The 22,276-nt window shown below is 38.9% G+C and overlaps 1 protein-coding gene across 2 annotated transcripts in view; it reads left to right on the plus strand.

Annotated features, from left to right (window-relative positions):
- The first annotated feature begins 4,162 nt into the window (after positions 1-4,162).
- The window catches only part of LOC127578357 (protein kinase C and casein kinase substrate in neurons protein 2-like), a 114,197-nt gene continuing 96,083 nt past the window's right edge, over positions 4,163-22,276 (plus strand). The window contains exon 1 of one of the 2 annotated variants that reach the window (XM_052030296.1): positions 4,163-4,459. The gene's annotated coding sequence lies outside the window, so the exon portion shown is untranslated. The remainder of the gene's footprint in view (positions 4,460-22,276) is intronic. The other variant, XM_052030297.1, reaches the window with a different exon arrangement.

Genomic DNA, 22,276 nt, shown 5'->3' on the forward strand with positions numbered 1-22,276 from the left:
AATTTATTTTAAAAAGCACAGAAAAAGTTTGAAACACCTCTGTCCAATATTTTTTAAGACGCTGACACGTCCATAATATGTGAATTAAAGAAGCCTCTCCGTTATTGCATTTATCACAGTAAGGAGAGAGATCCGAATAAAAACGGGATAGTTTGTCTTTAGACAAGTAAGCTCTATGGACCACTTTAAATTGAAGGAGAGAATGATGGGTGCATAATGATGAAGTATTAACCAATTTAAAAATTTCAAAATTTAGACTTGTTTGAAAGAACATTGCAACCACAGTGCTCTGGTGCAGGGCATGAATGTTTAGGGTGGCGAACTGGATGCCAGTCAAATAGACTATTCTGTTCTAAATGGTGTGGAGCTGTACTTAACCAGGCTAATATAGAGTATTCCATAAAAAGCAGGGATATGCAATTTAGCTCTGAGTGAAGACATTTCATGTTATTTCATTACCAAGTAGCCTATGCTTTATTTGAAGAGTGACTTCTGTAGCTCTGGTCCCCTTACTCAGGAAAAACAACCTCCCTCCATCTACCCTATTGAATTTTGAATAACCCCAAGAATTTTGTATGATTCAATGAGGTCACCTCTCATTTTTCAAAGCTCTAGAGAAAGCAGGCCTGGCCTACTTGATCTCTCCTCAAATGACATTCCCACATCCCAGAAAACAATCTGATGAATCTTCAATCTTTGCTGTGTTTCCTTGATATTTTGGTAAGGAGACTGGAATTGTATATAATACTCCAAGCATTGTCTCTATTCAAGCTGAACTAGAACAATTGCAGCACTGGCATCTATACAACAATGTGGTAAGTTACCTAGTTCACAAAAAAAAGCACAAATCTGATCTGGCTAATTGCCACCCAATCAATTTACTCTCATTCATCAGCAAAATGATGGTATCCGTCATCAATAGTACTATCAAGCAGCACTCACTGATGCCTAGTTTGGATTTCACCAGGACCACCAGGCTCCAGACTTCATTACAGCCTTGATCCAAATGTGTATCAAGGAAGTAAATTTCAGACGTGAGGTGGGAGTGTCCTTAGAAAATAAAGCAGCTCATGCTTACAAACAGCAAGGCACATGGCAGTACAGTAACTCAGTAAGTATTGCTGCTGTCTCATAAGTCCAATGACACAGGCTTTATCTTGACCTTTGTGTGACTGTGTGGGTTTCTCCTGGGAGCTCCACTTTCCTCCCAAAGATGTGCTGATTGGTAGTTTAATTGGCTACCATAAATTACTCCTGGTGTAGATGAATGGTTGAAGAATTAGGGAGTGTTAAAGGGCATGAAGAGAGAGTAGTTTAGGAAAAATGTATTGGGGGAAATGGGATTGCTTTGAGAGTTGTCGATCCTGATGGGCCAAATGATCTCCTATGACATAAATAAATATGACAGTAAGACTAAGACTACTGTTACGGACTCAGTGAAAGTCCCTTTAAGATAGAGAGTGTGTGTGTATGTGTGTGTGGGGCGTGCTTACGTCAATAGAAGATAAAGGACGTAATGACGTGGTTGAAGGAGAGAGAGAGAGAAGGGAGAGAGACACCAGCCTGCTTGTTTTCTCTATCGATGGATGAGAAACAATAACTGTGTTTGCCACTGAAATCCATGTATGGAAGTTGGAAGTAATCCGGTGGAGTTCACTTTGTTGCTGACCTGTAGAAGGAAACAGGTATTTGTGTGTGGACGACCACGGTTAGGATGCTTTTCGGGGTGAGGAAGTCACTACCGAGTAAACACTGAAGTGTCGTTTGGGTTCCATCGTGGAACATTTGGATTTCGTATGTACTCTCTCTATGTTTTTCTACATCTACATCTTATCTTCAGACAACGGTGGTTGTTGAAGAAGCCCTTGCTCATGTTTCACCTTATGGCTTGCGGAACTGAACTTTAAGAACCATTCCGGAACTGGGAGTTTTGGACTTTGTCACACACACACACACGACAAGTTTAGTTTTGGGGTTAACGTTCAAGGTTTAACATTTTTGAATTCTAACATACTAACATTTTTACTTTTATTTTACATATTATCATAAGTAGTGATTAATAAAATAGTTTTTAACACTGAATCATGCATAGTGTGTTTCTTTTGTTGCTGGTTTGTGACACTACATTTAGCCCAGGGCTGATAAGTGACAAATAATATTTGCACCACAGTAATGTCAAGCATTGACCATCTTCAACAAGTGAGTCTAACCGCCTATTCTTGATATTGAATGGTTTTTTTTGGCTGAGTTCCCCACCATCAATCAGAAACAATGAACAGATTCTGTGACTGCAAGAGTAAGTTTCTACCATTACAGAGGCCAGTCTTCAATTCACTTACAGCAGTGGTGCAGCAAAGGCTATGGGATCAGATTGAGGACTCACAAAGCAGAAGATTGCAAATTTGATTCATTTGTTGTGGAATTGTTTAACTGTTTATTACACATTGCTTTTGAACATACTCCTGCCTCTAACTCATTTGTTTGTATGTCACACACCCCTTGAGCCTGCTCTGCCACTTAATAAGATCATGGCTGATCTGATTATAACCTCCACTTTGCATTCCTGTCCAGATTCAGTAACCTTTCATCCCCTTGTTTATTGAGTTACCCCCGCTTTAGTTTGCATGTAGTCCTGCATACGGCTCACTTTGTAGGCACCTCATTTAATGTATTCCTGGCACTGCACCTAGCATGTCCTCATGACGTCTCATTGAATCAAGATTGGTTCCTAGTCAAAATAGTAATGGTAAGACTAAGAGGTAACAACTCAGCAGTAAAAATTATTCTTTATCTTGCATTTTGGCAATTACCTTGAATATGTCATTGGTTATTGATTGTTCTACTTTTCACCTTTATTCACCTTACTACTTACCATGACATTTAACACCCTTTCCCCCTTAAACTTCTCCACTCAAAAAGTAATTGAAGATTCCCCAGTGTCTCCATGCACAGTCTTTCATGACTGGTACTGTTTGACAAACACCTCTTTGCACTTGCTCTGTAGTCTTTGATGTGCTCTTTTTGTGGGGTGCCCTGAACTGGATGCAGTATCCAAATATAGTTGCAACTGGGGCATCTGCCCACATGTGGAAAATTGGCCTGGCATCTCCTGCATTCAAAAGGCAGGACCAATTCCCCTTGGCTTATTACTGCACAGTTACCCTCCAACATCAAATCCAACCTCCATCTTTAGGAAGAACATTTTCAGGTAAAATGGGAATACCAGTCTCAATTTTTCCCCTCAAGTTGCACACAGCCCTCTCTTGGAATTACTGCATATCATAGTTTCCTCATTACTGCAGACTCTAAATCCAGGAACTCATCCCCCGGAGGCTCTGGTCTTGCCTCCTCCCCTGCGCCTGCCTATCACTATCTCTTACCTGCATCTACCTATCACCACCTTGGGCCCACCCCGCCTCCACTCTTTTGTCCACCCATCACTGCTCTGCTTTTCCCTCCTTTATATTGGGCTTCCCCTTTTCCTTGCTTCAGTCCTGAAGAAGGGTTCTGACCCGAAACGTTGACCACCTGCTTTTCTCCACGGATGCTGCCTGGCCTGCTGAGTTCCTCCAGCATCATCGTGTTTTCAACTCATTACCAAATAGCATTGCAGGAATGCTGCCACCAAAAGAACTGCAGTAGTTCAAGAAAGCACCTTCTCAAAAGCAATAGGAACGGACTAGAAATGTTCCCCTTGCCAGTGCCACCCAGATCCTGAAAAAAATCTTTATTTTTTCAGATCTTTTACCATAAAGTGACCCAGAACGTGTTGTCAACGGCTGGCATTCTGGTGTCACTCCTGACATACGACGACCTGAAGTCGGCTCTCTTCCTCTACCCCGGTTTCTACTTTCTAGTAAATAACTAGAGACTCATGCGACGTCAGATCGCGACGTAGATGGACAAGCCTTGCCAGAGAACAGATGTCATAGCCACACCTCAAACTCTTTAAAAAAAATTAAAGCTAACTCAATGAATTAAAAACTAAACTACGTTATGTTTACCCTTCGCTCTTGCATCCCTTCTTCTCTATGCAATGAATCTACTGCTATACCAGGGACAGTTTCATCACTATAACTAGTGCTCCTGTGTGCAGCACAGCCGGGAGATCTCCTGGGGAGCTGGTTGGGTACTTCCTTGCTGCCGTGCTGGTGCAAACTCCGGTCACCTTGTGGAACAACTCACGGAAATTCGGCAGTTCCCCAACATTCAGGGGAATGCGCGCAGCCGCAGCCACAGCCGCCCAGCGCTGAGCTCACAACCAGTCACGGAGGGCGGGAGCGCGCCCCGGGTTTGACGGTGCAGGCGCGCGCGGGGCGGGGTTGACGCGCTTGCGCGGTGCCGAGCGGACTCAGCTCCGGAGGTTGAGGGCAGTGGAGGAAACGGTCGGGGTAGTGGAGCTTGTCAGTCAGCCGGTGGTTGTGCGACGAGCGCAGCGGCGGTACGCCAGTCCTGAACGGTGAGATTTGGATGAGTTTAACAATTCGGAGGCTGTCGTTCGAGCTGCCCGGGGTTTGTGAAAGCTTATTCTGCAAAGAGTATTTAGGGGCGTTTGTCAGTGATCTGAGGGAGGGCAAAGGCCCCGATATCTACCAGTGGCTGCAAAGTAAAGGAGGTGGTGGGGAGTGGACACGGAATACAGTAAGTTACTGATCTGAGTGTTTTATACTTGAAATTATGTTGCCCCGCCCTTTCCGATAAAAAAAAGTTTAAAGGTAAGAGTTTACTCCGGGAGTTTTCTAGTTGTGTCAGGTGACGCAACTATGTTGGTATGCGTTTAGGGCTTGACTGTGTAATGTACTGTATTTCAGGCGACTTGTATGTCCGGTTCGAACCTGCCCGGTGACACTGTGTACAACATGTTATTGTATAACTTCTAGGGGAAAGAAAAGAAAGCTTGGATATCCCAAGGTTACTCCAATGTGTGTTTGTTAGGTCAGAATCTACTATATCTGTTTGTAAAATGTGCGGAAGTCTTCGGGCTCTTCCAGATCCCATGCTTGGGGTGGGTTGAAGAGGAGGGAGGAGATGGGCGGAGAAAGTATCGCCCAAGTCCACTTCAAGGTCTTTGATGGAACTTATTACTGGAGGTCGTAAATCGGCCCTATAGCGTTTTAACAAAAGCGTCAGGAAGGTTAACTGCCTCCTCACTCCCTTGTGTTGATGTTGAAGTGGAACTTTTGAGAACTACAGAGTAGCTCAAGATCGAAATCATGTGGGTGGGTGGGTTGGTTCTATTAATTGGTTGCGAAAAAGTTAAACTTTAATTCCAAAAGTTAGTTACATTAATTATTACTGAAAGGGGCTTCAGATAAATATTTATTGTTGAACAGTAATCATGTTACCTGCGTCAGTGTTCCACCTTCATTTTGAAAGGTGATCTCCTTGGGAACTTGGTTTATTTTGATAGCTGGACCAGAGGATCATATTACATTTAGGTTAATTCATAATCATATTTGGAAACTGACCAGCATTTAAGAGTTGATTAAAAATGGTGGCCCTATATATTCTGTACAGACCTTTTGACATGGGGATTCTTGTTGATATAGGCCTATATAATACACACACACACACACAATTCCTGACAATGAATTAGTTTATAATCTATTTTGGTGATTCAGGATATAAATTCCAAATCTAAACTTAGTTTATAATGGAGTTCTTAATTAAGTTAGAGTTAACTTTTTTGAAGCCTCCATCATTTAAAGTTTACCTTAATTCCATTACAAATGGGGCAAATGATCTGTTCAGAGGAAATGGCTGTATTTCAGGATTTTGAAGAGATAATAATTACATATTTGAGTAGATTTTGGGGGTTTTTGTTGCTGCTTGTAATCAACACTTTTCCCTTTTGCAATCAGTTTTAGTATGTATTTTAAACTAGCATTGAACCTAATTAGGATGAAGGAAATTGTCACCCGTGCTCTGTGTTTATCAGGCCAGTTAGTTATTAAAATCTTCAGCCTTGTTTGCCTGCCCCATGAATTTTAGTGATTCTTGCCTTGCTAAATTAGTTTCTTTTCCTAACTTTTTGGATCTTTCAACATCGGAAAATATGGAGGGATATATGGTTGTAGGTGACAAATTTTATGGTAAATTATAATTTTTACTTGTAATCACAAAACTCTCCAGTAGCAAAGTGCCCAAAAAAGCTAAAAATTCTGGTGTGTTCGATGAAGATAACCTCTTTCAATTTTTTCTCAGGATATGGTTGCCACTGGCAAGGCCAGATTTACTGTTTATCCCTAGTTGCTTTAAGGTTATGGACAGCTTCCTTAAACTGTTTGAAGGAATTCCCAGTCTTTTAGGTAGGGAGTTCAGTGATATTGACAAGTGGTGGCACAATATTGCTGTGTGTTCTGTTTGGGATATTTCATTGGGAATTTAGAGGCAATGGTATTCCCGTATATCCACTGCCTTTGTACTTTTGGGTCTTAGAAGGGAATATTAAGGAAGTGATTAGCACAGTTTATACTATTGAAAATAGTAGATATTGTCGTAAGAAAAAGTGTCAACTGGCTGATGGCCATTTGTAACTGGTACGGACAATGCCTCATGAGTTAATACAACTGATTAAAATGTTGTTACTTAAATTAATCAGCCAATGCATTGTATTATAAAACAACATTAAAATATTAGGGCTTAAAATTAAAGCTGCAGGTGATTGTCACTTAATACCCACTGAACCAGATGATGTGACTTATTGATGCTTTGTAGAATGTGGATGTTTGATTCACATTTGTTCATGTTATGTTTACTGATTATTTTTTCACCCCAAGAAATTGCTGAGTAGAATGTATGAACTGTTGTTCATGGAGGGAAAATTCACCCCATGGTGCATCTTAGTGCAAAAGTAGGATACCCACTGAAGGAAGGCTGTTTTGATTGAAGAAAATTCCCTCCACAGCCAGTTTTATACTGACATGTCTGTCCTTCCCACCACCATAAATTGATCAAATCTATCTGGGGGTGGATGGAGTGTGACTTAAAGTTCAGACTGATATATGAACAGTAAATCAATTAAATGTAAATGGATAGAGGGGAAATTGTTCAATTTGGTTGATAACCTGTGCTGAAATTCTACCAGTTGTAAACAATGAAATAGCTGATGAATTGGGCCCTCAGTCCACACTTGCTAATCTGTCCTCAAATGTGTGCTCTTGATTCACTGGGCTATTTAGATAGAATCATAGGAAATTTATGACACAGGCAGCCATTTGCCTGAGGTCTGAGCCAGTTGAAAAGAGCTACCCAACCTCATTTTATTGTGCTGCACTAAGTTTGTAGCCCTGTAAGTCATGGTTCTTCAGGTACATATTTTAAATGTGATTAGGGTTTCCGCTTGTGCCATCCTTTTGGACAGTGAATTCTGGACCCCTGCTACTCACTGGGTGATTTTGTTTTGCCCTTCAGCTTTTTACTCCTTCTGCCATCTACTATAACTCACTGCCACTTTTTTTTGAACTCCCTGCTATGGGAAATATGCCCTTCCAATTTGCTGTATGGAGGAAGCTTATAATTTCATACACCTCCATTAAGTCTCTCCTCAGCTGCCTCTGTTCCAAAGAAAAACAGTCCTACTTGTAAGGAAAGATTGCCAAGGCTTTGATTTACCAGTCCTGAGATCCCCGTTAGACTCCTCTGTACCCTGTCTAGTGAAATTGCATCTTTCCTGTAACATGGTTTCTAGAACTGTATGCAGTATTCAAGCTTTGCCCTAACTAGTATTGTATACAGTTCTAGCATAACCTTCCTGCTGTTATCTTCTATGCTTTGGCTAATAAAGGAAAACTTTCAGCAAGCCTCTTTAGCTTTATTGCTCTGACTTAACTTTAAGGATCAGTGGATATACACTCCAAGGTCCCTTGGTTCATCCATGCAGTATCCTGCCATTTATTGTATATTCCCTTGTCTTGTTGCAGGTTCCCAAATACTTGTGTGGATTAAATTATATTCTCCAGTTTGCTACCCAACTGAGCAGATGATTTATATCTTTCTGCAGTCTAAAGCTTTTCTCTGTACTGTCAATAGCAGCCATTTTTTGTATCAACTGCAAATTTTGTTACCTTTTCCCCCTACATTTAAGTCTAAATCATTAATATATATTGTGGAAAGCTAGGGATTGAATACTGAGTTTCATGGAACTCCATTGTAACAGCCTTTGGGTCACAAAAGCACCCTTCAAACCATTACCTTTTGCTTCTGCCACTGAGCTATTTGGAAACAAATTGCCATTCTCCCTCGGTACTATCGGCTTTAACTTTTATTGACCAGTTTGCCATGTGCAACTTTGTCAAATGCGTTGCCAAAATCTGAATAGACCATCAAGTGAAATAACTTCATTGAATTTTTGATGTGTTTTAAGAGGTCAATCAACTTTGCCAGACATGATCTTCCCTAACAAAATATTGCTGACTCTCCCTGATTAATATATGGTCTTTTAGCTGAAGATTTATACTGTCTCTAGCAATGGATTCCAATAATTTGGTCATCACTAAGTTGGCTTAATTTACCTGTTATTACTTGATTTACTTTGTCCTCCCTTTTTAAACAACAGTACAATTGTTAGTAATCCTCCAACTCTCTGTAGGCAGGAGGATTGAAAAATTCTAGTCACAAACTCTGCAGTTTGATCCCTTTATTTTTAACAGCCTGTGTATATTGCATCCGGCCTGCTGATTTATCCACTTTCATAGATGTTAAAACTCTTCAATATTTCCTCATTTACTATGTTCATTCAATCCAGTATTTCACAATTATTCTCCCTGAGTACAAGGTCAGTAGGATCCCCCTCTTTCGTGAAAACAGCAACGGAATTTTCATTAGGAGTTTTAACCACATCCTTTATCTCCTTACATGGGTTACCATAACAGGCCCTACTCTTCTTAGTAATCCTGTTGCTGTTTATGTACTTCTTTTAGTTGTCAGAATATTTTTATAACCATCTCTTTGCTTTCTGAGTTTCCCTTTTTAATTTCATACCCAGCATTTTCTATACTTTAGACTTTCTGCTGTAGTATTCACTTGGTGTCATTCATACCTGGTGAACGATTGGGTAATGTTGATATTCAGAGGGACCTGGGACTGAAAGCCAACATGTACGGTAGGTGTAGCTAGTGATTAAGAAGGCAAATAGGATGTTAGTCTCTATAAGAGAATTTGAATATAGGAGTTAAAGTGTCTTAGTTCAATTATATATGGTGTTGATGAAACTGTACCCAAAGTATTGTGTACAGTTTAGGTATCCTCGCCTAAAAAAACAAATGTAGTACCGTAGAGGAAGTGCATTGAAGGTACACTGGACTAGTTCCAGTAGTTATTTACAGGACTTGACAAGCCGGACGCATGGAGGATGTTTTTCATGTCTGATGAGTCTAGAAGCGGGTCATGATCTCAAAATAAAGGGTATTCCATTGAGATGAGAAGAAGTTTATTCATGCAGACGGTGGTGAATCTTTGAAATTTTATACCACAAGACTGGAGGCTTGATGTTTTGTCATCAGAATGAGAAAAGAAAGAAGGCAAGCATGTTTTATGTTGCAGAGGGGTAAGAGATGGAGAGAACAAGGACTGTTTGTGAGAGGGTTCAGATCAAAGATGACAAGGTAACATTTCGACTAAAGACCAACAGTTGGAACAAAATGATGGAGACAAATTGAAATATAACAAATTGATGCAAAGGTATCCAGGTGACCTCCACTTGTGTCATGGCTGTTTGGGTTACGGATATTCACCCTTACAGAATTTACAAATCACTACTCAGAATTTTGGGATATGGAATAAAATTTGCTCTCATGAATTTGTGTGAACAATAGTAAATAAATAAACACAGTTTATTTTTTTCAACTTGTGTTTCTTTATGAATACGCAGATAATGTGGCTTCACGTTATGGAAAATCGCAATACAACCTGTAATGCTGGGGTTGCCTGTAGTCGCACCTGTGGATAAAGGGGGTTACCTGGAGTTGTTAAACTCAATATTAAGCCTTGAGGGTTGTATTGTGCCTATTTTGGATGATGAGATTGTGTTCCGTGAGCTTACACTGAGCATTCTTGAAGCCATATAGGAGACTGAAGACAGAGAGATCAGAGTGAGACTGAGATTTAAAGAGACAAGTAACAGGAAACTTAAAAGTCCTCTCTGCAACTTAAAACATGCTTGTCATCTTGTTTTTCTTGTTCTGATGACCCAAAACCTTGACCTTATTTCTCTCTCCACTGATGCTACCTGACCTGCTGAGTACTACTTGCATTTGTTTTTTTTTAAATTTCCGGCAAGCACGTTAGTGTAGCGGTTAGTGTAACACTATTGCAGCGCCAGCGACCCGGGTTCAATTCTGGCTGCTGTCTGTAAGGAGTTTATGTGTTCTCCCCGTATCTGCTTGGTTTTCCTCTGGGTGCTCCGGTTTCCCCTCTCATTCCAAAGACGTATAGGTTAGAAAGTTGCGGTCATGCTATGTTGGCGCCGGAAGCGTGGTGACACTTGCGGGCTGCCCCCAGAACACTACGCAAAAGATGCATTTCACTGTGTGTTTCAATGTACATGTGACTAATAAAGATATCTTATCTGCAACTGTGGCTTGAATGAAGGTGGTCTGCTAAGTGGTCACCTAGTTTGGTTTGGGCCCTCCATTGTAGAGGAGATCACATTGTGAGCACCAAATGCAGTAGGCATTTCACAAGTTGGAAGAAATGCAAGTGAGTTATTGCTCCATCTGGAAAGATTGATAGGGTTGCTGGATGATGGGAAGGGAAGAGATGAAAGGGTAGGTTTTGCACCTGCTGTGGTTTCATAGTGTAAGGAGGACAGTGGTTGGTAGAGATGAAAATGTGGACCAGAGTTTTTGTGGGACTGTCTCTTTGAAATGGGGAGAGATGTGTTTGGAGATGGCAGAAATTATGGAGTGTAATCCATTGAATGTGGAAGCTGATGGGAAAGAAGGTGATAACAAGGGGAACTCTTTCATGTATTGAATAGGAGGAGAGAGGGTTTGGGAAATAGAGGAGACACAATTGAGAGCACTTAAAATATAGTTGAATGAAAACCACAGTTCAGGAAAAAGGAAGACATTTTAAGGGCCCTGATGTGAAAAATCTCATGAAGGTGTGATGGAGACAGAAAAACTGGGAGAATGGAATCTAGTCTTTGCAGGAAGCAGGATGGGAGGAGGTGCAGTCAAGATAGTTGTGGGAGTTGATAGGCTTACACTACATCTCTTTTTTTCTTGTTTCTGTTCTAGTAGTCTGTTAATCATTTAGAAAGAATGACATCATTATTTAGGATTAGATTAAATGAATTGGGTACTTCAGTTGGCTGGATGTCAAATTTGTCTTGTCAGATAAAGGCATCAAATTACTTTAAGGTAAAAAGGATATGGAACTGCCTAGCAGACAACAAAATATAGCAACTCAAACAAAACCCTAGATTCTATAGAACAAGTTGCAAAATCAACTATTTTTAATTTGCAATAAAGATGCCATGCTTACTTGTGGTTTAAAAAAAATTGCAGTTCAAGTTATGTTTGTGATTTAAAAATATTTGGCATATATTGTGTTAAGTGTAATAGTTAAGATACTTCATAAAGTGGAATGATGCTTGCTTTTCCAATGTGTATTTTAGATTCCTTTCAAAATAAAGACTTTTGCTGGTTTGTTTTATTGGAATTATACTTGACCCTTTTCATTGAAGCTGTCAGTAGTTTTTAAAAGAAATTGCCTAACAGATGCATTAACAACTGAAATAAATACCAGGTTATGTGTGGACTTCTATCTATTGTAGGAAACCCAGGTCAAAAAAGCAATTTTGTCCAATCAAGAATTAGAATTTCCACCACCACCTGGATTTAAGTTTGATTTTTTTTTGCCAATGGATGATAGTGGAAATAAAGAATGGAGCCAGGGTTTTTGGTTGCTTTATTGCTAATGGGTTTAATGGTTTATATGATGGCCTCTTTTTTAAAAAATAAAGGAGGCCTTATTAATTTTATTGTAGGGACATAGACGTAGAAAGTTGCGGCATGAAAATAGGCTCTTTAGCCCACTGAGTATTTACCAGTAGTCTAGCAGCCATCTTTGCACTAATCCTATCCTAACCCATTCCATTCTCCCCATGTTCCCATCACCCCTCACCACCCCCTCCAGATTCTCCCACTCACCTAGAAACTAGAAGAAATTTATTGTGGCCAATTAACCTACCAACCCACATTTTGCAAAATTGGGTAAGAAATGGGTCATTTATAACCATTTTCTTGTGGGGTAAAGTGTTGCTTGTTTTGCAGAGTTAGCAAAACATAAAGCTAAATCATTTTAATTTTGCAATTTTATTTAGTTGGTAAAAGAAAATATAATCTAGGATCTAGTACAATATTAGGTGACATTTCTAATCTTTGAGAAATAATTTTCTGGATTAGATTGAAAATATATCTGCTGTCATTTCCTTATTTATCGTTATTTTTCTCTCTGGTTCTGTCAATGTTTGTATACTGCCATAAGGATGTGAATGGCGTTAATGACGTAGGCTGTTAAACTAGCAGTTACTCATAACCATTATGTTGTTTTACCATTTGATTTTGGTTGCATTGATGAATTGGTTATCAATCACAGCATTTTTTTTTCACTTCCCAAAGTTTAAAGTTTTTCATATTCGGTGACATTCTGATAAAATAGCTTTAACCATTTAGTCAAAAGTCTAAATTTCTTCTAGTTCTAGGTGAGTGGGAGAATCTAGAGGGGGTGGTGAGGGATGATGGGAATGTGGGGAGAATGAAATTGGTTAGAATTGGATTAGTGCAAACATGGGCGCTTGATTGTCAGCGCAGACTTGGTGGGCTGAAGAGCCTATTTCCGTGCCGCATCTTTCTATATCTATGTCCCTATCCATTAGTCATGAAAGTTATTATTCTAATTGCTCACTGACAACTATTAAATTCTGTAAAATACTTGCTGATTTTGCATTTAATATATGCTTCTCAGAGTATAGTACAACTGAATTATATTTTCTGAACTGAGTTTCAGTACTTGCAATGCATGTCTTGGTCTTTATGACAACCATCTAGCATGGAACTCTGGAAAATATGGTTGGTTTTATGTCAGAATATACTTCTTACAAAACAAAGGTGCTGCTTTTTTTTCCATAGAGGAACAAATTGACTTGTTAATACAAAATTCTTAAGGGGCTTGACTGAGTAGATGTGGAGATGATGTCTTTTCCTTGCTAGGATTCCCTGATAGAGGCTAGTCTCAAAATGAGTTTTCAGCTATTCAGGGCAGAAATTAGAAGAAATTTTTTCATACATGAGGTGTTGAATCTTTGGAATTCAGTACCCAAGAAGGCTGTTGAGGCTTAGTCATCAAATATAATCAAGACATAGAGATTAAAAGATTTTTGGATATTAAAATAATCGAGGGATATGGAGTTAGTGCAGGAAAGTGGGATTTGGGTAAAAGATCAATCATGATCTTTTTGAATGACAGAACTGGGACAAGGCGCCAAAAACCTTTTTTATGTTCTTTTATTCAATCAAAACATTAGAAAGTGGTTATAAGATTTAGGTTTTTAAAAATTCAAAATGACCATTGAGGGAGGCCTGAAGGACATCCCAAGAAAAGGGAGAAGAAAGTTTTTCAACTGTCTAATCCCCTTACTCTGCAAACCCCTTTCTAAATCCATTTGTCTATCGATCTATAATGTTTACTTTTGATCAAGCTTTTGATTTCCTCTATTATAAGCTCCTTCTTTGGTTTGGCATCTGTTTCCTTGAGTCTTAATGGTGCTGCATGAATGCATGATTTTTATTCATTTGCAGAATGTGAGTCCTGAATGCTAGGATAGTCAGCATTTAATTTGCATCCTTAATTGCCTTTGAACTGAGTGATCAATGGTAACTCTAGGTATGGATCTGGAATTCAGGCCGGCTAAGTCGGAGCAAGTAATTAAGTTGGAGTTACTAGTTTCACAGCTTTTTATTTAAATATTTAATAAATTACATTTAAATTCCCCAGCTACTTTGGTACAGATTGAACTCTGGATTTGGACTCCAGGCCTTTGGATTACTAGCATAGTAACACAGCCATAATGCTAACATATTTTGTTGCTTTTTGCCATCCTTTATTTCTATAATTTCTGTTGGCAGGAAAATGGTATGCAGATAATATTTCCCACTTTGGGTGGATAGGAGGGAATTTTTCGATGTAATCAGAGCTTCAAGTGATTCACCTGGTGTGTGTAAACTGGCTAGCAGTTTTGTCCAGATTACAGTAACTATCCTTCAAGAAATCTTTGGGTTGTGATAAGCTTTCACATTTCCTGGGGATGTGAAAGTTGTTATAGTCACATTCTGACGTTAGGTAGGGGTTAATTGATATGACTGAGAGGATTATCTTAAATGTTGCTTGTTGCAAGTATCATTTTGCTTTCTTGGAGTAAATATACCTTTTAGAATGCCACAAACACTTTGAAACCTAAGTGTTTTATTCAATAATTATATAAAAAAACAAGTAAAGCTAACTGTTACTTCTTCTCATATTTATATTTATTTATGACAGAAGAGGAGGCCATTTGGCCCATGAACTCCATACCAGCTCTGAGTAATTCCATCATTTCCGTTTCCCAACTTGTTTCCCTGAAATCCAAGTCTATAATCTCGCCATTGATTTTCCTACTGCCTGTCTACACTAGGGAACAATTTAAACTTACCATAGCCAATTAACTTACCACTGTGTCTTTGAGATTTGGGAGGAAATTCTCACAGTCACAGAGAACATATAAATTGCTCACAGTTACTGGAGGACAGGATCAAACCTAGGTCACTGGAACTGTCTCATAGGCAATCCCTTGGTATTGAGAATGACTTACCACCACTTCAGTTTTTTTGGGTTCCTAGATGGCCAAGGAGACTGGTGTGGGAATAGCAGACACTTCCACTGATGGTACAGGAGATGGCAGAAAAGGCAAGCAAGTGGTGGTTTCTGAGGTGGGCTTCTGTGTGCTCTCGATATATAGCCTTGTGGTTCTCATTACCATCCTGAATATTCCTCTCTACTTTGACTGTCGTAGGAGGGCAGGGCTCACTGCAGTGAATTTTGTGCCAGATCTGAGAAGCTAAGCAAAACATCTAACAATTCTGCAGACAAGCTTGGAACAACATATTATTCTACTGTTTATGATTTAAACTCTCCACTCACATCAAGGATAAGAGCTCTTGGGTTTTCATTTCCTACATTCTGTTTAAAATGTTGTGACAAGGAAAACTTCAGAAAATCTGAAATATTAAGCTTTCATCTGCCTCATTAGTTTCACTCCAGGTAATATATCCCCCACTTAAAGTAACTGTAAGATAAAGTGTAAGATTATGGCATCTATTTATCATCTTGAGCAATTTTTCTATTTTTGACTGTTGATTATCAACTGATCAATTTAAAATGTTCCCCAGCAACTTTGAATATTTCTGATGAGGCATGTTTTTTAAATGCATGTTTTTGATTTGTTTATTCACACAAGGGGTAAAATAGCTCAGATGGAAAAGGTACCAGTCTCTCATTTTATCATATTTAATTGAATTGATTACTTATAGGATCAAAAAATATGTGAAGTTGGGAATTGTGGAATATCTGATTATGGCCAGATTTTGTTGAATGAGGCCCTCTCTCCACACTTGCATTTACCATTGTCATGCATTTATTTATTTAATCTAGATCCTTACACAGCCTGACTTATTTGGCCTTATTTGGATCTTGAATGACAGGGTTAAATCATCTTGCCAGAAGTCAGACCTGTGAAAATCTATTCAACCAAAGTTATAGTCCCAACATTGTGACCTGTCAAGTGTTCATTGATGTTTTAGATACATTTAAACTCCTATGAAAATAGAAATCAAATTAACAAATATCTTCCTAAAAATAAACTCCCTTAAGTAATCAAAAATATTAAAGTATACACAAATTTTTAAAAAAACTTGGGTTATTTGTACCTTTTTCTGGTAGCTATACAATTGCAATTCAAATGAAAGAGTTCACAGATCTTGTCCCAGTTCTAACAAGGTGCAACATCCACGAGCAAATTCCCTAATCTAAGTGCTGATGAATTCCAACAAGCTCCTACTCTGTTGTTAGAATCTGTACAGTGGAGCACTGCTGGGAAATCATTGGCAGAGTTCAGTCAGTACTAACAGGATTTTGTGGGAATCCCAAAATTTACACACACTGACGTAGCTAAAAGCCAGCAGTTTTGTGTGGAACTGCAAGGAAAATCCAGACCATTATTTATCTGTGAGCGAATAGTTTATTCATGCTGGCTTAGAATAACTTGGTTAAGGAGGTGTAGTGCTATCAAAGTTTAGATCAGTTCATTGTCTTTGGTCATAATAACAATATAAAAGGAAGGATAAAACATCTTCAAAGGAAATTCTATTTGGCTAATGTCTTTCTATTGTTCTTCAGAACTCTGGGGAAGAATTGTATTAATGTCACTATTGTTCCATATTGGTAATTGTTTATTCTGGTGCTTTTCATATTGCTATATGATGGATTTTAAACAGAAATTAAGGAATTGTTGATTTAAACATTATTTTCAGTTGTACATTGGAGGTGGGAGTTGTGGAGACCAGTGATGGTTAGTATGTTTTGGGGTGAGTAACTTGCCTGGTATGATGATGATGCTTGCATTTCATGTTTTCTGACTTGTATTCAGTCCTGGTCCGGCAATATTCCAGTTTTATAACTCTCATCTTTTTCAAATTCTTTTTATTCCAATTCTGCACTTTGTTCCAGTTTAATAATATCCTGAGATTACCAATCTTCTCTGATGTTGGGCTTTTGTGCATTCCTGATTTTTTAAAAAATTTAAGCTACTATTGGTAGCCATGGCTTCAGGTGGTCTGTGCCCTTTATTCTGAAATTGGAGCATGAAGCTCTACTATAAGGGTCTCTTTTTTTTAAAACTTCTGCTGTTGTTCTGAAAACACCTCTTTATCCATGTTTTTGGTTTCCGGTTGTCCTCCCTGTTCACTTGTCTAGGTATTAATTTTTTGATCTTGTTCTTGTGAAATGCCTTGGGATGTTTTACTATGTTAAAGGTTGTATGTAGCTGCAATTTGTTGCCATTATGTAAATAACAGCTCACAATGTGTATGGTCTTTAAAACTTGCTGACCATTGGGGCAAACAGGACATTTATTTAAATTCAGCAAGAATTTGTGATAGATCGCTTCAGATTTTAATTTGAAAATCATCATTTTTTGAATGCTATTTTTAACACTTTAAGACCACATGAATAGCAGCTTTGGGAGGCATTCGCCAAACAATTATACTCGCAAAACTTTAATTCATGCTTTCATACTTCAATGTGACGGAGGAATATTTGTCAGTTTTCAACTTTTGTATATACAAAGATTGGAACATAGGCTCTGTTTGGAGTAATGCTCTGCAACCTTTGTGGAAAAATAGGTGGTTAAGCTATGAATTAATCATACGGAAAAATTGGAACTCTCAGACTTCAATAATTACTTTTGCAGCATTTTCACTGCACTTTAAAATTGATCTGATCAATGGCTGTATTTGTCCAGCAGGAAAAATTTAAGGGGAGTGAATTGATCTATGCTTTGATGCTGCATCATCTAACACAGAAGTTAGGCACCCCCCCCCCCCCCCCATTCTTATACAGAGATTTTTTGCAAAATTTGCATTTCTGCAGTGATTAGAACATCTGCAATGGAAGGCAATCCAGTTTTTAATCTTAAAAAAATGCTATTTAAATGGTTTAAAATATATAATTGAAACCAGAACATGTGGCACAATTGTTAAGAGTATCAGGAGCTTAATGTGTGTGTGGATATGGGTTGGTCTCTGTGTACATTTCTTAAAGGTGTGTCTCAGTGTATAGTCCTTGAAATAAACTTTAAAAATGTGCATTAATATAATGCTTTTCACAGTCCTGATGTCCAAAGCATTTCACATTTAGCTGTAGTCACTATTGTAATATATGAAAGGAGACAGTCAACTTATGCACAGCAAGCTCCTTTAAATGGTTGTGCAATGTAATTATTTTACTGTGCAAGAGTCTGGTCTTATATTTGAGGCATAGTTATCTGGTATAAACGTTAGACTAATGACTAAACTGGACACATTTTATTGAAGGATGTTAAAGTGAGCTCCAGGCAAGCAATCACTTTCTTAAAAAAAAACTTCTGTTTCAATTCAAATGGGGGTACAATATTTGTAAATCTTTTCTATAACAAAAAGCAGAATTAATTCTAGGATAAATAGGAAACTGAGGGCTCCAACAAACATATTCCAAACCAAGATGAGACTGAACACATTGTCACTAGATTATTGGCAGTGATAGTTAAAGCAAAGGTTGAGGGTCAACAGGAAAATTAATTGAAACATATTTAGCAATTTGTTACCCTTTCAAGGAAATCTTGTTCTATTTATTAATTTCTGAATGTTTTGGAGCTTACAGCTTTGCTTATGGCTAATGCACCATCAAATATTGAAGATGCAGTTCATAAAATGACATGGCATTCATTATAGGAAGGATGTGGAAGTTTTAGAGAGGGTGCAGAGGAGATTTACCAGGATGTTGCCTGGATTAGAGAACATGTCTTATGAGGATAGGTTGAGTGAGCTAGGGCTTTTCTCTTTGGAGACTAGGAGGATGAGAGGTGACTTGATAGAGGTGTCCAAGATGATAAGAGGCACAGATCGAGTGGACAGTCAGAGACTTTTCTTCCCAGGGCGACAATGGCTAACACGAGGGGACATAATTTTAAGGTGATTAGAGGGGAAGTCAGGGGTAAGTTTTGTTTTTACACAGAGTGGTGGGTGCGTGGAATGCACTGCCAGCAGAGGATGTGGGGGCAGATACATTAGGGACATTTAAGAGACTCTTAGTTAGACACATGAGTGATATAAAAATAGGGGGCTATGTGGGAGGGAAGGGTTAGATAGATCTTAGAGCAGGATGAAGTGTCGGCATAGCATTGTGGGCCAAAGGGCCTGTACTGTGCTGTAGTGTTCTATGTTCACTCTCTTTAAAAAAAAACTGGATCTGGAGAAATCACATGACTGCAGTAACTTACTACTCACCTGACCTCGTATCAGCAAAGTCTTCAGTTACTTATTTATGCAACCTTGACAGCTAGGAAAAGGTGATACAGTTCCCTGCAAAGTGACCAGCTTTTCTAGAGTCTAGATTGCAATGAGATATGAGATGACTACACTTCAATGTAGATAAACCAATATCATTGTAAAAGAATAAAAATATGTTAATTATCTGAAACAAACATGAAAAGTATTGGGTAAATAGCAGGTCAATTCGACATTATAAATTGCCTCTAGTGTGTCGGTGAGGGGTAGAATCTTGGGGGGGGGGGGAGTTGGATGAGAATGTGGGGAGAATAAAAATGGGATTAATGTAGGATTAGTGTCAGTGGATGTTTGATCAGTGAAGCTCGGTGGGCGAAAGGGCCTGTTTCCATGCTGTATTTCTCTCCGTGCACTCTAACAGAAATGCTGTTTTGGATATGCTGTTGTGCATAAAATGTAAAATAGATGAATGAGCACAATTGGAGGTATCTGAAAAGTGATTTGATCCCAAGAAAATGTTGATTGTTTAATGCTCGGTAGATATTCCAGATTTTTAGAGAATTTTCATTTTACTTTTACATGCTATATGATACGATTAGAACATAGAACATTACAGCACAGTACATGCTCTTCAGCCCATAATATTGTGCTAATGTTTTATCCGACTCTTAAGATCTATCTAACCCTTCCCTCCCACATGGCCCTCCATTTTTCTATCATTCATGTGCCTAAGAGTCTCTTAAAAGTCCCTAATGTATCTGCCTCCACCACCTCTGCAGGCAGCGCATTCCATGTACCCAGCACACTCTGTGTAAAAAAAAAACTTACCTCTGACATCCCCTCCTTATGCCTTCCTCCAATCACCTTAAAATTATGCCTCCTCATGTTAGCCATTTTCGCACTGGGAAAAAGTCTCTGACTGTCCACTCGATCTATGCCTCTTGTACACCTCTATCAAGTCACTTCTCATCCTCCTTCACTCCAAAGAGAAAAGACCTAGCTCGCTCAACCTATCCTCGTAAGACATGCTCTCCAATCCAGGCAACATCCTGGTAAATCTCCTCTGCACCCTCTCTAAACCTTCCACAACCTTCCTATAATGAGGTGGCCAGAACTGAACACAATACTCCAAGTGTGGTCTAACCAGAGTTTTATAGAGCTGCAACATTACCTCGTGGCTCTTGAACTCAATACCCTGACTAATGAAGGCCAATATGCCGCCTTAACAACCCTATCAACCTGCATGGCAACGAGGGATCTATGGAAGTGGACTGCAAGATCCCTCTGTTCCTCCACACTGCTAAGAGTCCTGCCATTGACCTTGTATTCTGCCTTCAAATTCGATCTCCCAAAGTGTATCACTTCACACTTATCCAGGTTGAACTCCATCTGCCATATCTCAGCCCAGCTTTGCATCTTATCAACGTCCTGTTGCAACCTACAAGCAACCTTCTACACTCCAAGCACCAACCTTCGTGTCATCTGCAAACTTATTAACCCACCCTTCCACGTCCTCACCCAAGTCATTTATAAAAATCACAAAGAGCAGGGGTCCCAGAACAGATCCCTGCACTACCGGTCACCGACCTCCAGGAAAATACTCTCCATCTACAACCACCCTCTGTCTTCTATGGGTGAGCCAGTTCTGAATCTACACAGCCAAGTTTCCCTGGATCCTATGCCTCCTGACTTTCTGAATGAGCCTTCCATGAGGAACATTTATCAAACACCTTACTAAAATCCATGTACACCACATCCACTGCTCTACCTTCATCAATGTGCTTTGTCACATCCTCAAAGAATTTAATCAGGTTCGTGAGGCATAACCTGCCCTCATAAAGCCATGCTGACTGTCCCTAATTAGTCCATGCTTTTCCAAATGCCCATAAATCCTGTCCCTAAGAATCTTCTCCAGTAATTTGCCCACCACTGAAGACTCACTGGTTGGTAATTCCCATGGTTACCCCTATTCCTTTTCTTGAACAAAGGAACAACATTTGCCACCCTCCAATCATCTGGCACTACTCCTGTGGCCAGTGAGGACGCAAAGATCATCGGCAAAGGCGCAGTAATCTCCTCCCTTGCTTCCCGTAATAACCTTGGATATATCCCATCCGGCCCCAGTGACTTATCTATCCTAATGTTTTTCAAAAGTTCCTGCACATCCTCTTTCCTCACGTCGACATGATCTAGCGTATCAGTCCATTGTACGCCTTCCTCACAAAGGTCAAAGTCTTTCTCTCTTTCTTTTTCAATCTTTCTATTAAATTTCAAATTAATACACAACAATAGTAATTATACACATGGTGCGAAGAGATCGGGATTACAATAATAACAGTTAACATGTACAAACACAGGGAGTAAAATATATAATCTGAACCTCCCAATTTTTTACTAAATGAACATGATACAAAAGAATTTGAAAAGAAATTTGATTATATGAAAAGAGAACCCCAAAATTAAAAAAAACATAAAACAACAAAAAAGTAATAATAAACACAAGCAAACCAAAAACCACAAAAAATAGCTGGACTGTCATACTTCTTCAGTTGAAAAAACATTATTATGTCGTTGGCTCCGCTCCTCTATATTCAAATAGAAGGTTATTGAAAGGGATTCGAAAAAGGTCTACTTACATCATATGGAAATATTGAATAAATGGACTCCAGATTTCCTCAAATTTAAGCAAAGGATCAACAGTACCACTCCTAATTTTTTCTAAGTTTAAACATGTTATAGTTTGAGAAAACCATTGAAATGTGGTAGGAGGTATAGGATCCTTCCATTTAAATAGAATGGATCTCTTGGCCATTAATGTAACAAATGCAATCATACGACAAGCTGAAGCAGACAGATGGCCAGAATCCATCATTGGTAACCCAAAAGTTGCAGTAATAGGATGAGGTTGTAAATCAATATTCAATACAATTGGAATAATATTTAAAAATGTCTTTCCAATATTTTTCTAAAAGAGGGCAGGACCAAAACATATGTGTCAGGGAAGCCACCTCCGAATTACATCTGTCACATATAGGATTTATGTGGTGATAAAAACGTGCTAACTTATCCTTAGACATAAGGGTCCCGTGAACCACCTTAAACTATATCAAAGAATGTCTAGCACACATTGCAGGTGTATTAACTAATTGGAGAATTTTCTTCCATGTCTCTATAGGTAAAAGTATCTGAAGTTC

Source organism: Pristis pectinata, chromosome 15 (genome assembly GCF_009764475.1).
Source record: "Pristis pectinata isolate sPriPec2 chromosome 15, sPriPec2.1.pri, whole genome shotgun sequence".
In the NCBI taxonomy this organism is placed as follows: domain Eukaryota; kingdom Metazoa; phylum Chordata; class Chondrichthyes; order Rhinopristiformes; family Pristidae; genus Pristis; species Pristis pectinata.